The sequence below is a fragment of the Planococcus citri genome, chromosome 5 (assembly GCF_950023065.1).
Source record: "Planococcus citri chromosome 5, ihPlaCitr1.1, whole genome shotgun sequence".
NCBI classification, from domain to species: Eukaryota; Metazoa; Arthropoda; class Insecta; order Hemiptera; family Pseudococcidae; genus Planococcus; species Planococcus citri.
The window spans coordinates 65,347,218-65,362,272 of NC_088681.1; the positions used below are offsets into that span (position 1 = coordinate 65,347,218).

Below are 15,055 nucleotides of genomic sequence, written 5' to 3' on the forward strand. Positions count from 1 at the left end.
TTTTTCTTCACGATGAAGGAATGAATTCGTACAATTTTCAAAAACCTATAGATTCTGAAAAGAGAAAGGAACACTTCTAACCTGAAAATTGGGCCACAACAAAAAAAACTTCCGAGAAAAAAGTGATCATTTATCAGGGCGTCAATCGTCAAATCTTTCAAAAAAATTATTCATCTGATCTTTTCGACGTCAGTGTCATTCAACTTATTTGATATGAGTAATTTGCGGAATAATCGTATTGGATGTTCACATCCTTAGGGATGGTAACAACTCACAATTTGAATTTTGCCATCCTCCAAGATCCCTAAGGTTATTTTTGATGGGTGGTACCGTTCCTATTGGCTGGAGAAGCACACCAAATAAGCACTTCGGAAGTTTTTACCCTGAAAGGCTGAAAATTTGAACCAAACGTTCTTCGGATTTCACAATACAGCTGCTCGATATTGAACTTTGTTAAATGAATACACATAACAAAATTTATCACTAAAATGCTTGTAATTTATTTCGTTTTCACTGAAAACAACAAGAGTACACATTTCATACATTGTGTTGAAAAAAAATACGAATTTCACAAATTTTTGAAAAAATGAACATAAATGTATTATATAAATTAATAATAATCATGTACCATTGTACCTACATGCACTGAATGCACGATAGCAGATTCTTCTTTAATAAAAAATAACTTGTATTCTACACATACATATAAGACATCAATCGAAATACGCAGTATTTTATAAATTGATCACAGATATTCAATAAATCATACAGAATATGCAACGTTATGGTACCAATGTAATCTCATTAGGGGCTGTTTTTAAAAAAAACTGAATGCATTGCAAGTAGGTATATTCGGAAAATTTACATCGTAAGCATAACACATACGCCGCATAAGACATTAAATAGGCTTATACATACCTACAATTATATTACAAACAACATATAATGACGAGAGAATATTCGGTAGTGTTGCCACACTTTTTCAATGGCAAATCGCATAGTTGCCAGTTTCAAATCCTCCAAAAATTCAAAAACTACAATAGCTTCTGGTTGGCCATCTCAAATATTTTTTCAAAAATTTTCATAATCAAGAATTAGTCATTTATAATAGGAAAACAAGGCAGATCAAAGAAGAAATAGGTTACCTTGGTTAAATTATAGATAATAATTTTTAAAAAAACAACTAAGACCATAATGACCAAACTCTTTCATCAAAGATCAACATGTTTTTTAAAACTTAATTTTTAATGGATAGGTATTATAACATATATGTAGATACTGTAGGTACCTATATGTAATTTTTTTTTCATATTATTCCACCCATGTAAATGTTAATAAGTGTGACGGTGAGATTCAACCTCACAATTTGAGGCTAAATGTAGTCGTCCAATACAGGAAACTTAGTTACCTTCATTTTTATAAAAATTGCTTAATAAAAATTGCTTATTAGCCACAAGCCAACCCTTGAGAGGGTCAACTCGTGTGCGAATAGCAATCAAAACTGCTGTTTGAAATATGATCCCGATCTCCACCAGCCACTGGCCGAGCATCAGCATATACATATATTAGGTATGCAGCTTGTGAATTTGCTTCCCCAAATTCGCAAGCCGCCAATTAATCAGGATCCTGTTATACAGGCCTGTGAATTCAATTCTCCAAATTATAGACACTGTACCTGTGCCCTCTGGGTAAGACACCGAACTGCAGGCAAAGGGGAAAAGGGACAGTAGTAAAATCTTGTGTCATGGCAATTTCTCCCGCTGGGTGCTTTTGGCTGCGCTGTACGTCAGTTTGCAGGCAATGGGGAAGAGGGATGGTAGCGGACGCTCTTGGCTGCGCGCGCTGTACTTCGCATGGCATGGTATTGTTCAAGAATTCGACATCAGCGCAGCCAAGAGCACCCAGCGGGATAAATTGGCATGACACACATAATTTAGCCAATATGGCCGCTAGTTCGTTGTCTTCCCCCAGGTACAATGTCTATAGGGCAAAACGCCCTGACGTCACAAGGTGTATAAATGGTGGTATCTCTTGATTCCCCTTACATATTGTGGGCTACATGCTAGTGATTGTTCTGTCCACTTTGCATTTTGATATGCCAAAACTTTCAAACCATCTCGAGGATCCCATTATTTTATGGCTCTAAATTGTAGAGAAATTTGTGCCCTTTCCAACGGTAATAAATTTTTTGAAATCCTCAAAGGTCTTCCTAGAGAAAATTGACTTAAGGAGCAGAAAAATGCGGCAAAATTCAACTCATTGTTCTGTCAGCTTTGCACTTTGAGGCATTAGAACTTTTAAACCATCTCGAGGACCATATTATTTTATGGCTCTAAATTGTAGAGAAATTTGTGCCCTTTCCAACGGTAATAAATTTTTTAAAATCCTCAAAGGTCTTCCTTGAGGAAATTGACTTAACGAGCTGAAAAATGTAGCCAATTCAACATATTTTTCTGTACACTTTGAACTTTGAGGTGACAGAACTTTTAAACCATCTCGAGGTCCCCATTATTTTATGGCTCTAAATTGTAGAGGATTTTGTCCTCTTTCCAACGGTACTACATTTTTTGAAATCCTCAAAAGTCTTTCTTGAGAAAATTGACTTAACGAGCTGAAAAATGTAGCCAATTCAACATATTTTTCTGTACACTTTGAACTTTGAGGCGACAGAACTTTTAAACCATCTCGAGGACCCCATTATTTTATGGCTCTAAATTGTAGAGAAATTTGTGCCCTTTCCAACGGTAATAAATTTTTTGAAATCCTCAAAGGTCTTCCTTGAGGAAATTGACTTAACGAGCTGAAAAATGTAGCCAATTCAACATATTTTTCTGTACACTTTGAACTTTGAGGCGACAGAACTTTTAAACCATCTCGAGGACCCCATTATTTTATGGCTCTAAATTGCAGAGAAATTTGTGCCCTTTCCAAAGGTAATAAATTTTTTGAAATCCTCAAAGGTCTTCCTTGAGGAAATTGACTTAACGAGCTGAAAAATGTAGCCAATTCAACATATTTTTCTGTACACTTTGAACTTTGAGGCGACAGAACTTTTAAACCATCTCGAGTACCCCATTATTTTATGGCTCTAAATTGTAGAGGATTTTGTCCTCTTTCCAACGGTACTACATTTTTTGAAATCCTCAAAGGTCTTCCTTGAGGAAATTGACTTAACGAGCTGAAAAATGTAGCCAATTCAACATATTTTTCTGTACACTTTGAACTTTGAGGCGACAGAACTTTTAAACCATCTCGAGTACCCCATTATTTTATGGCTCTAAATTGTAGAGGATTTTGTCCTCTTTCCAACGGTACTACATTTTTTGAAATCCTCAAAGGTCTTCCTTGAGGAAATTGACTTAACGAGCTGAAAAATGTAGCCAATTCAACATATTTTTCTGTACACTTTGAACTTTGAGGCGACAGAACTTTTAAACCATCTCGAGGACCCCATTATTTTATGGCTCTAAATTGTAGAGGATTTTGTCCTCTTTCCAACGGTACTACATTTTTTGAAATCCGCAAAGGCCTTCCTCGAGAAAAGTGACTTGACGAGCTGAAATGTAGAAGTAAACGGCATTGTTTACAGCTAGACTTGTAAGGTTTAGCCCACAAAACCAAGGGTGCAAGTATGCAACCTGAAATTCGCGTTTTGCCCTATACTCCAAATCCACCGGCCATCCAAAGGATCTGTTTGTTTGTTTTCGTGGGAGGTCCCATTGTAATTTTTCATTTTTCTATAGGTACACTAAATAAGTTTTCATCCTATCTACTATAAAAGAAATGATAACAATAATTTCTAATATGCAACCAAAATGGTAAGGTAATGTTTACTGTTCAATATTTTAATATGATAAAAATATAATTTATAAATATAGGCACCCTATCATAGTTAAAATCAACAGAAGATACTAGTGATTCAAACCACCTAATCTAATGTACCTACTTGTAAATTGTAATTTGTACACACCCACAGGCTATGTAGTGTACGTATAAAAATGAAAAATAATAAAAAACTTTATGATTATAAATTAAATAAGTGTTCATTTTGAAGAGCATTATTTGAACAAAAAATGATTAATGAAAAGTTCTATGTAATCAAAAGCCAGAATTATTTCTAAATACTTAATATATCACATATTGATCAGAAATACTTTGAAATTATATTATTTTTGCAGATGGATTCCCTGCAAGATTCTTTTTTGAAGTTTGACAATGGGATAGAATTCACAAGTTCTGGCCTAGGTGTTTCACACTGTAATTTCTCAGAAATAATCTGTGAAACGTCTACTAATGCCAAAGTTTTTATACTTTTGGTGGAGAAGCATTTGTTCATCTGGATAGAAGGTTGTATGCATTGGGATGGATTTTCCTATCAGTTTTTAGGTGAGTCCTATTCTTGTAGGAGGAAACATATGATGAGCCCTACCTAAGTGGTATGGATAATATGTACTTATTGCGTTATTATTTTTCATGGTCATGCTGACATCACTATCAAGATTCTATAGGAATAAGTAAGTAATTTTCCTTTGCTGTTTTTTGTTTCAAGACATTTTTAATTTTTTGTTAAATTTAATTCAACTATATAGAACAATTTACAAGCTATATTTGCCGCATAAAAGAATGGCTAAACATTGGATTTTTTGAAACTGCTTCTTTAATTTGAAACTAGTTATCAAAAACTACCCAAAAGTTGGAGATTGAAATGAAAAAACCTCAAAATACAAGTTGTTCTGTTGTCTGTCTGATTACAATTTGAAACCAATTCATTGGTTCACATTTAAGCAATCAGTTTTTGGCAATCACCTAAAAATTGGAGATTGAGAAAAAAGCTTGAAATGAAAGCAATAGAGAGTGAATATTCAACTATTTTCATTAATTGGATTTTGAAACTAGTTCATTAATTTGCCAATAGGCAATTTTTAATAACTGGTTGCAGACTCATAAACGAGTTTGAAAACTTAATTAGCAAAAGTAGTTCAATTTTTCATACTCCACAACTTTTGTTTCAAGCTTTAATCTTTATGGTAAGCCCAGTTGGCAATTCAACTTTAGATGTCGATCATGTATGCTTCTCACTGTTACTTACATAGCTCATTCAAGGCCACAAATTTATATTGGAAAAACAATGCAGATCACAGAAGAAATATGGTATGATGGCCAAATATTTAAAAAAAAATCAAGGATAATAAAATTGACCAACTCATCTCTTTCATCAAAGATTATCAGCAGCTCAACTGGTTTAGAACTGATAAAATCCACTTTCTGGGTGTACCTGTGTAATGTTATCACAGGTAGGTACTAGGTACACCCAGAAAGTGGATTTCATCAATTCTGAATCAGTTGAGCTGCTGATAATCTTTGATGAAAGAGATGAATTGATCATTTAGCATTACACAGGTACTCCCAGAAAGTGGATTTTATCAAAGTTTTTCCCCACTCAATTCCTAGGTCTGTTTTCGCTGTTTTGTAAATTTACTAAAGATAAAATAATTACAACTGTAGTACCTATAGGTAATCTCAGAAAATGACTACCATTTTGGTGTCATGTGAAATTGAATATTTTTATGTGAATTGTTTGCATAATGTTGAATTATTTAATACTTTCTTTATTTATATAATTATCCTTATTCTATTAAAACTGTGCCAAAAATACAAGAAAAAATACTAGAAATCATTCATCTCTATTTTAGCATGAGGAAGACTGCCACATCCTAGTACCTATTTACCTAACTGAAATTTAATATAGTACCTAATCTCTATATTGTTATACTGGATGTACCTAGGTTTAGAAGTAATCCTTCTATGAGCACATCACTTGAACTAAGTACAACCACTTTGGGAAGATCGCATAGCATAATTAGATTGCCTGAAGTAGGTAATTGATTTATTCGAATTAAAACAGGATGTCTAGAATGCAGGATGTAGCTCTAGAAAGAATAAAATGAATGAAGCAGTAAAGTCCAGGAGGCAGGATCTAATCTCTGTAAGGTAGTACTCTGTGTACTTTGTTTTTTGGTACACAGTGTTTCCAACTTAGAAAAACATTACTTCTCTTCTCAATTTAGAAAACAATCATTATTCATCATTTTTGTTACAGACTATCCAAAAACTAATAAAATCCCAAGTTTTACAAAAAAGTCCCTCAGTTATTGAGCTGTAATGATTTTAAGTTTGATTCTCCTGACCTGCCCTACATTATAAGTAAAAAAAATCACCTTTGAATTCAGTTTTGTGTTAGAAAATAGAACAAGCATTCACATAGGTGAAAGTGTAAGAAATTATCACTTTAACAGATACAATATCACTATTAATTATTATTGTGTAATTTATGTTCATAAAACTAAGCTATCTACATTACATACAATCACATTATTTTCATAACAATATTGCATTGTTCAAATGTTATTTGGAAATCAGGTCTGATAAAAAGGACACCCAAAGGTTGGACCTGTTATTGCTAAAACCTAATTTCAGGCTTATCCTGGAGTACAAAAAAATCCCAAAGAAGGATTAGGTAGGTAAGCATTTCAAATTTTGAATAAAAATTATTACACTAACATATTTTTAATAATTTTAATTACAACCCAGACAACATAGCAGTTACCTACATATCACATTCTAGCAGATATGGCTATGAGTTCTGAGCAAAGAACAACTGTGTCTGTTTTATTCAACAATCTAGATGGATAGAATTAAGTGTTCATCAATTCTAGACAATTTAGAAAATCAAATCCTCTCAGTAGGAATCTTACTTTAAGTTTTTTTTGTTTTAAGATATTTTTACTTAATTTAATTTAAGTAATTTATATAGAATGATGTGTACTAGCCGTATTTCACACACATCTGGAGTCAGTTGGGCTACAAATTGTTCCCACTAATCTCTGTGCGGCTTACTGTTTTTGTAAGTTCAGTGATAAAATTTTGGATTATGAAACTGAGTGAGAATGATAATGCTGTAAAATTGATCTATTTGAAAATGTACACATGAGCCATATAGTAGAATTAAAGACTTACGGTAGCTCAGTGAACACCCAAATATTGAGCTCAGTAATATCAGCTTATTGTTCAATTTTTTGCAAGAACAAGGTTATCTTACTTTTTTTAACATAGCACTAAATAAGGTAAGACGTTTTCAACCTTTCGTTAAATTTGATTTCTGTAGTATGATTAATCAAACTAAAGAAAATTTCAAGGATAACTGAAAAAATGGAATAGAATTATATCAGGATTCCAAAATTTTTGACAACTGGGAATTGAGATAAATGAAATATTTATCAATTTTTTGTACTTATAGTGTAGTATTGAATTATTCAATAATTTTTTCATTTTAATGATTATTGATTACTCTTAAGTATTCAATCAGATCTGGGCCCCTAAGTATACTAGGAATCAACAACTCATCATCTCTAAATAAACATGTTTTTCTAAAGAATAAATAAATAATGATTCATTTTTTTCTCATTTTTTTTTCACAGAGCTAGCTGCACTCTATGAGACAGCTGCAGGAGCCGTTGTACGAGTATTAATCTTACATAAGAAAGATAAAATGAAGAAGCTTATCACAGGCGTTGAGTGTCTGTTTTATTCAACAATCTAGATAAATAGAATTAAGTGTTCATCAATTCTAGACAATTTAGAAAATTAAATCCACTCTGGCACTCAGTAGGAATTTTACTTCAGGTTTTTTTGTTTTAAGATACACATTTTTAATTTAATTTAATTTCTATAGAATGATGTGTACTAGCCATATTTCACACACATCTGGAGTTGGTTGGGCTACAAATTGTCCCCATTAATCACTGTATGTACAGCTTACTGTTTTTTTAAGTTCAGTGATAAAATCTTGAATTATGAAACTGTTCAGTGAGAATGATAATGATGTAAAATTGATCTATTTGAAAATGTACATGTGAGCCAAATAGTAGAATTAAAGTAGCTTAGTGAACACCCAAATGTTGAGCTCAGTAATATCAGCTTATTGTTCAATTTTTTGCAAGAACAAGGTTATCTTACTTTTTCTAAAATCAGCAACGATCTAAAACAAACTTGAGATTTTCGAGTCTGACAATGAGTCTGTAGAAAAGACAAATGAGGCATGATTTCATGTTCATCACATAATGTTTTACCTATATGTGCAGTGCGCAAACAGTTAAATATAAATGCTCCTAAACAAGGTATGGTAAGACATTTTTAATCTTTCGTTAAATTTTATTTCTGTAGAATGATTACTTAATCAAATTAAAGAAAATTTCAAGCATAACTGCAAAAAATGGAACAGAATTATATCAGGATTCCAAAATTGTTGACTACTTGGAATTGAGACAAATGAAATATTTTTATATTAATTTTTTGTATATGTAGTGTACCTAGTGTTGAATTATTCAATAATTTTTCATTTTAATGATTATTGACTACCCTTAAGTGTTCAATCAGATCTGGGCCTGATACAAGAAAATAAGGATAAGGGTGCCCAATATGGACCACATTTTTGTTTTTGAATGGGGTGACCGCTGTAATTGAGCTGAAAATTTCGTTGATAGCTTAAAATGTACCTACATCTGTCTACTATCATATTATACCAAATACGTAAAAGTTTTCAGAAATTTTAAGTGGGTCAAAAAAATTGTTTTCTGAAAAGTGTCAAAAATTTAAAATTCAATTTTGAGTTCTTAAATATGGACTACTTTGAAATTTTATTTTAAAAAAGGCTACAATGTTGTAAAAATACGTTCAATTGCTGAAATGCCGTCAGAATATGTTTAATTAAGACAATAAGAGTAAATTCCAAGTGGCTCAAAATAATTTTTTTCCTGAAAAGAGTCAAAATTTGAAAAGTTAATTTAGGGTCCCTAATATGGACTACTTCAACTTGAAATTGTCAAATCCATAGCAAATGTACAGGTAGTCCATATTAGGCTACCCTATAACTTTGAACTTTGAAAAATCATAACTATAAGTACCTTGAATAATTACCTAGGTACTAAAATGTCTCGATCGATTCAAAAACGGTAGCACTTTTCTGTATTAAAAATAAATCACATCACAACGTTCCACCGGAAAATTTTTCAAGAATCCAGATTTTTGTGAAATGTGAAAAAAATTTTGACCTATCAATTTCATTCTAACATTATTTTAATCGTTTTAATTACAACCCAGACAACATAGCGGTTACCTACATATCGCATTCTAGCAGGTATGGTTATGAGTTCTGAGCAAGAACAACTGTGTCTGTTTTATTCAACAATCTAGATTGATAGAATTAAGTGTTCATCAATTCTAGACAATTTAGAAAATCAAATCCACTGAGTAGGAATTTTACTTCATGTTTTTTTTTGTTTTAAGATATTTTTAATTTAATTTAATTTCTATAGAATGATGTGTACTAGCCGTATTTCACACACATCTGGAGTTGGTTGGGCTACAATAAATTGTCCCCATTAATCAATATGCAGCTTACTGTTTTTGTAAGTTCAGTGATAAAATCTTACATTATGAAACTGTTGAGTGAGAATGATAATGCTGTAAAATTGATCTATTTGAAAATGTACATGTGAGCCAAATAGTAGAATTAAAGTAGCTCAGTGAACACCCAAATGATGAGCTCAATAATCTCAGCTTATTGTTCAATTTTTTGCAAGAACAAGGTTATCTTACATTTTCAAAAAATCAACAAAGATCAAAAAAAAACTTTTATATAAATTCCTAATGAAGAAGTGTGAAGGGAATTCAAGAAGCATTCCTCATTGTACTATAGCAAAATTATTAAGAGTTTAAATTTTAAGCTACCTACCCAGTTAAAGATTGTGCAGTAGGTACCTTGGAATAATATTGATTTTAATAATGAAGAGATGCTGAAAACAACGTTACATGAAATTTGCAATCAATTAAATGAGATTTTTGAGTCTAAGTCTGTTGGCAAGTACAAGTTGAACTAAACAAGGTAAGACAATTTTTTAATCTTTCGTTAAATTTGATTTCTGTAGAATGATCAATGATTAATCAAACTAAAGAAAATTTCAAGGATTACTGAGAATAATGGAACAGAATTTTATCAAGTTCCAAAATTATCGACAACATGGAATTGAGACGAATGAAATATTTTTACATTAATTTTTTGTACAGTGTAGCGTTGAATTTATTCAATAATTTTTCATTTGAATGATTGGGTACGTTTAAGTATTCAATCAGATCTAGGCCTGATGCAAGAAAATATACTAGGAATCAATAACCCCCATTAAGTCTTTCAAATTTTGAATAATAATTATTGCACTAACATATTTTTAATAATTTTAATTACAATCCAGACTACATAGCAGTTACCTACATATCACAGTCTAGCAGGTATGACTATGAGTTCTGAGCAAAGAACTGTGTCCATTTTATTCAACAATCTAGATAAATAGGAGTAAGTGTTCATCAATTCTAGACAATTTGGAAAATCAAATCCACTCAGTATGAATCTTATTGTATGTTCTTTTTAGTTTTAAGATAAATTTTTAATTTCATTTAATTTAATTTATTGTGTAGAATGATGTGTACTAGCCGTATTTCACACACATCTGGAGTCAGTTGGGCTACAAATTGTCCCCATTAATCACTGTACAGCTTACTATTTTCAAAAATTCAGTAATACAATTTTGGATTATGAAACTGTTGAGTAAGAATGATAATGCTGTAAAATTGATCTATTTGAAAATGTACACGTGAGCCAAATAGTAGAACTAAAAAGTAGCTCAGTGAACACCCAAATGTTGAGCTCAGTAATATCAGCTTATTGTTCAATTTTTTGCAAGAACAAGGTTATCTTACATTTTCAAAAATCAACAAAGATCTAAAAAAACTTCTACACAAATTCCTAATGAAGAAGTATGAAGGGAATTTAAGAAATGCTTATCATTGTATTATAGGACAATTATTAAGGGTTTAAATTTTAAGCTATCTACCCAGTTAAAGATTGTGCAGTAGTTACCTTAGAATAATATTGATTTTAATAATAAAGAGACTATTAAAACAACTTTACAAGAAATTTGCGATCAATTAAATGAGATTTTTGAATTTTTTTGAAATAAAAAAGACAAGTGTTAGAAATTAGATTACAGTTCGGCTATGGCATATACAACACTAGAGTCTATGGTGGACTTTATGCTGAACAAGCCACTTGTGTGCCACTTGGCAGATACTCAAATTTGGTGAGTACGAACTCAAGATACCATTCTACATTTTGAAAAAATCTAATCAAGGATTCGTCATTGGTACCACAACAATGGAAATGTTTAGAATAAAACCCGATATAAGATGAAAAGAAACTGACACGTTACCTATTTGTAATATCTATGTTAGCAGTTTGCTCACTTAATATAAATGCTCCTCTGAAGTTGCATGTTGTCCTGGTATCAAAGAAATCTTAGTAGAAACTGCTTCAGAAGCACTAAACATTAAGGTAAGACAATTTTTTAATCTTTCGTTAAATTTGATTTCTGTAGAATGATTAACGATTAATCAAACTAAAGAAAATTTCAAGGATAACTAGGTAGGAAGAAATGGAACAGAATTTTATCAAGATTCCAAAATTATCAACAACTTGGAATTGAGACGAATGAAATATTTTTACATTAATTTTTTGTATAGTGTAGTGTTGAATTTATTCAATAATTTTTCATTTTAATGATTAGGTACATTTAAGCATTCAATCAGATCTAGGCCTGATGCAAGAAAATAGGTATACTAGGAATCAATAACCCCCATCATCTCTAAATAAACATGTTTTTCTAAAGAATATAATGATAATTCATTTTTTTCTTATTTTTTTTTCACAGAGCTAACTGCACTCTATGAGACAGTTGCAAGAGCCGTTGTATCAATCTGGCATAAGAAAAATACTACCTATACTTATGAAGAAACTTATCACAGGCAAATTTGAAATTATTCACCCACAAGTTTTGAAAGTAAAACTTACATTTGTTTCGAAAATCAAGCCAACTTCGTGTTTTTCTCACAATTTTTACATTCAAAATGTTCATCATGATTTCAAAGCATATGCTCGATTTGAAAATACGATCAAAACACGAGGTGTTTAAACGAAGGATAATATCAGTTGCAACAACCTTCAGGTAAAACTACATAAGTATACAGCATATTGTCACTCATACAAAATATTTAGAAAATTTATCTATTATTTCACCATCTGTGGCTGATATTTTGGCTGCCTATGCCTCCAACCTTCATACTCGTAGGTATAAGGTATGTCATGTACCATCTTTAGTGCCATGCCAGATCGGAACGGGAAACGGTATTAAGATACGTTCGCGGCAGCTGCTAACATCTAAGTGCGGATATCATGTTGGCCTAAAACAGGAAACATTAGTGATAAATTAAATGTCATACATACACATAAATACATAATTTTTTTCAGTAAATAAATTCTGAATGAAAAAGTGCTTACTTCTGGCAAATTTTGGAGGGCAATGTTCCAAAAACTTAGATGAATAAATCTATAAGCTCGATCCAACTGTTTTCCTCCACATCTATTGAGGAATTTCGTTAAATACGTATTTCAAATATCAAACACATTGGGCCCTTTTGAATAAAGAGATTCCATTTTCGTAATCCTAAAAAAATACTGAGGTTAGAATAACCAATGAATACGAATTAAACGCATGATCGAACCAAAATTCGGTATTCTTACTCTAAAATGCTTCTTCCAAATATTTTCTTCTCTTCGAGGAACAGGTCGTAATTAATTATTAGGTAACTGAGTTAGCGGTGTGCAAGAAGTAAGAACGACGTCTATATTGTGGCACTGGCTGTAGCGCGTACATATTTTACCTGTAGTAAAAAAAATCAAGAGAAGAATTCTTTCAAAAAAACGTCTTTCAAAATACCTAATCAGCTTAAAATTAATCAACGTTTTTCGTAAAAAAAAATTGCAAGAATCTAATCTACCACTTTGAAATCTAGTTCTTACAGCATCAAAAAATGAAAAAAAAAACAATAACGAAAAAAATAAAAATATCACCGAAGAAAAAACATTACCAATTAAAAAAGAAGTTCTTGAAATTAAAAAAAAATTACATCGTACACATACGTCATTGTGTCAACACGTACTCGCCATTTTATACCTCGAAAATTTACCTATGTACTACGCCCTTTATGCCTCGCAAATTTACCAATTTAGGTACCTCGCCCTTTGATTTTTCGGATTGTCTCTTTTGTGATCGATATAACGGTAACGCATCCATGGCTTCACCGTGTACAGATTACAAAGATTCGTTGAAAACTATACGAGGGGTTCGCGTATGCACCACCATTTTAACGACTTTTATAAAATATTCAATAGGTATGGCATTCACTTCTTCTAGTACTTACCGAATTAACATTTGGCTTCACGTAAATACTTCTCAGCATTAACCACATGGACAATACTACTTTTCGTAACACTTCAACTCGAAATATTTCTTTACTTTTAATTAATTTTCATTTTTATTTCAATTATTCTATTCGTTTGAAAAAATGGTCGACTTAACGAACACCAAACTCCACTGTACACACCATCGCGACATCAGGCGGGATAACTACAATGTTATTTCGTTAGGGTTCACCGCTCGTATTCCTACGTTCGTGGTGGCGCCATCTGGGTTACTGTTTTATCAACCCTTTATGTACTTTGTCTCGCCGGAATACTTTCGATTGTATCATTCTATACATTGTGACGTGAAATGGTGAAAGGGATGCGAGGCGTCTAAAAATCGTTATTCACTTTTTCAGTGATTTTTATAGGAAATTGAACGCTACGTTTGCGATGCGTGTGTAAGTTGTGCACGCATCATGCATGTTTTTTCGTTTTTTCAAAAAATAGGTTAAATAGGTAGTGATCAAAATGAAAAATATAACGACATTATGACGATTGCAAATTTTCTCAGCTATCTATACGCCAAAAACTGCGGATATGAGGTAAAATTCACGCCCCACAGTGGGCTGTGAGAACCCTCAAAACGGGCGTAATTCAAAAACTTACAATGAACTCTAAAACAATGGTACAATGATATCCTCCCTTATGTTTTTGGGGTCGCACCGTCGCAGAATACGAATTTGACAATGTTTTTTTTTGTAGGGGTGGGGGGTGAGGGGGTGAAGGGGGCGAAAAATTCAAAATTTGACTATAATGATGTGTGATAAGTCGAAATGTATGTTTTTGAGGGTGTAGATCACGAGTCTGACAATATTTTTTTCATAGGGGGTCAATGGTGGGGGCTGAAGGGGGTGAAAACAGTGAAAAATTCAAAATTTGACTATAATGATGTGTGATATGTCGAAATGTACCGAATATGAATAATTCAACTAAAAGTGAGTAATTTTCATCAATTTACTCGATTTTAGTTGTTATAAAGTAATTATAGAGGTATAATTTACGTTGAAACTACGTTTTTTGCCTACTCTGCTGCATAAATAGGAAAAGAAAAAATTTTTGCACGTAGATGCACGGGAAATTCCAGTGGCTGGTAATACTTAAGATAGTGTATTTCAAGATGTTAATTGCCATTTTTGCCCTAAAGTGCCCCCGCGACCTCCACAGTCGATTATAGTGAAAAATCTCGGTGAACTTCGTTAAAATGTGACAAATTTTTTCTTCCAGGGACTTGACGGCACCCCAATAGAAAATACTTCATCCCCCACCCTTCACCCCTTCTACACCCTCGAAAACGTACATTTTGACATATCACACGTAATTATGGTCAAATTTTGAATTTTTCACCGTTTCTACCCCCTTCATCCCCCACCATTCACCCCTACGAAAAAATATTGTCAAATTCGTGATCTACACTCTCAAAAACATACAATTCGATATATCACACATCATTATGGTCAAAATTTGAATTTTTCACCCCCTTCATCCCCCACCATTCACCCCTACGAAAAAAATATTGTCAAATTCGTGATCTACAACCTCGAAAACATACATTTCAACATATCACACATCATTATAGTCAAATTTTGAATTTTTAAACATTTTCACCCCCTCAGCCCCCACCATTGACCCCTACGAAAAAAATAT

The 15,055-nt window shown here is 32.3% G+C and overlaps 1 long non-coding RNA gene across 1 annotated transcript; it reads right to left on the minus strand.

The window, feature by feature from the left end:
• Positions 1 to 476: 476 nt before the first annotated feature.
• Positions 477 to 13,576, minus strand: LOC135846323 (uncharacterized). The gene is made up of 4 exons (XR_010558949.1): positions 13,369 to 13,576; positions 12,689 to 12,828; positions 12,446 to 12,611; positions 477 to 12,348 (listed from the first exon to the last, which is right to left on the minus strand). It is a non-coding gene; the product is annotated as an uncharacterized LOC135846323 (long non-coding RNA).
• Between the last annotated feature and the right edge of the window lie 1,479 nt (positions 13,577 to 15,055).